The sequence below is a fragment of the Schistocerca serialis genome, chromosome 6, assembly GCF_023864345.2.
Source record: "Schistocerca serialis cubense isolate TAMUIC-IGC-003099 chromosome 6, iqSchSeri2.2, whole genome shotgun sequence".
Lineage (NCBI taxonomy): Eukaryota > Metazoa > Arthropoda > Insecta > Orthoptera > Acrididae > Schistocerca > Schistocerca serialis.
The window spans coordinates 266509174-266510744 of NC_064643.1; positions in this window are offsets into that span (position 1 = coordinate 266509174).

Sequence of the window (1571 nt, forward strand, 5' to 3'; positions counted from 1 at the left end):
ACGTGAGGCTCATTTTCCGGCGCGGTAATAAAACAAACCCGCAGATAATGTTCTGGACAACGCGGCCCGGTACCCTCGGAGGAAGTGGAGAACCAAAGGCGGCAAAAGGAGGAAAAAAGAAACTGAAACGGGTGGGGGGGGGGGGGGAGGGGGGAAGAGAAATATCTGACCAGCTCGTAATTCAGATCTCTCCACTTGTCTCCTTTCCAGAGCGGGAGCGGTGGCGAGATGGCGTCCGAGGCGTTTTTTAAACCGGAATGCCATTCCGAGAGTGTGGAGTGTACGCGGCTCGAGATACCTGCGGCGCGCAACTGTTTGACGAGTGTGGATAAATAATATGGGGCGAGTGGCGGTCGCGCATAAACAACGGCAGTTACCGCGGCGGAGTCGTGTAGTCTCGCGGGCCGTGTCATAGCTCGTTTTTGCAGCGCCCGCCGCCGGCGAGCGGATGCTGGGAAAGGCTAAAGACAGACCTCACGCGCTGCACCGGCTTCCCTTCCTGCGATATTTAGTTTCTTCCACGTGTAGTGAGGCGAAGAAAGTCATTAAAACTGAAAAGTTCCTTCCTCGCTGCTTGCGTGGCACCGGTTCGTGACCTTGGTACATCTGAGTAAATTAGCTTACCACGCCTATTTTCATTCTCTGCTTTCGTATGGCATCATATTCTGGGGTAACTCATCATTGAGTAAAAGAGTGTTCATTGCACAAAAGCGTGTAATCAGAATAATTGCTGGAGCTCATCCAAGATCATCCTGCAGACACTTATTTAAAGAGCTAGAGATCTTCACTGTAGCCTCACAATATACAGGGTGTTACGAAAAGGTACGGCCAAACTTTCAGGAAACATTTCTCACACACAAAGAAAGAAAATATGTTATGTGGACATGTGTCCGGAAACGCTTACTTTCCATGTTAGAGCTCATTTTATTACTTCTCTTCAAATCACATTAATCATGGAATGGAAACACACAGCAACAGAACATACCAACGTGACTTCAAACACTTTGTTACAGGAAATGTTCAGAACGTCCTCCGTTAGCGAGGATACATGCATCCACCCTACGTCGTATGGAATCCCTGACGCGCTGATGCAGCCCTGGAGAATGGCGTATTGTATCACAGCCGTCCACAATACGAGCACGAAGAGTCTCTACATTTGGTATCGGGGTTGCGTAGACAAGAGCTTTCAAATGCCCCCATAAATGAAAGTCAAGAGGGTTGAGGTCAGGAGAGCGTGGAGGCCATGGAATTGGTCCGCCTCTACCAATCAAATGGTTCAAATGGCTCTGAGCACTATGGGACTTAACATCTGAGGTCATCAGTCCCCTAGAACGTAGAACTACTTAAACCTAACTAACCTAAGGACATCACACACATCCATGCCCGAGGCAGGATTCGAACCTGCGACCGTAGCAGTCACGCGGTTCCGGACTGAGCGCCTTAACCGCGAGACCACCGCGGCCGGCGTCTCTACCAATCCATCGGTCACCGAATCTGTTGTTGAGAAGCGTACGACCACTTCGACTGAAATGAGCAGGAGCTCCATCATGCATGAACCACATGTTGTGTCG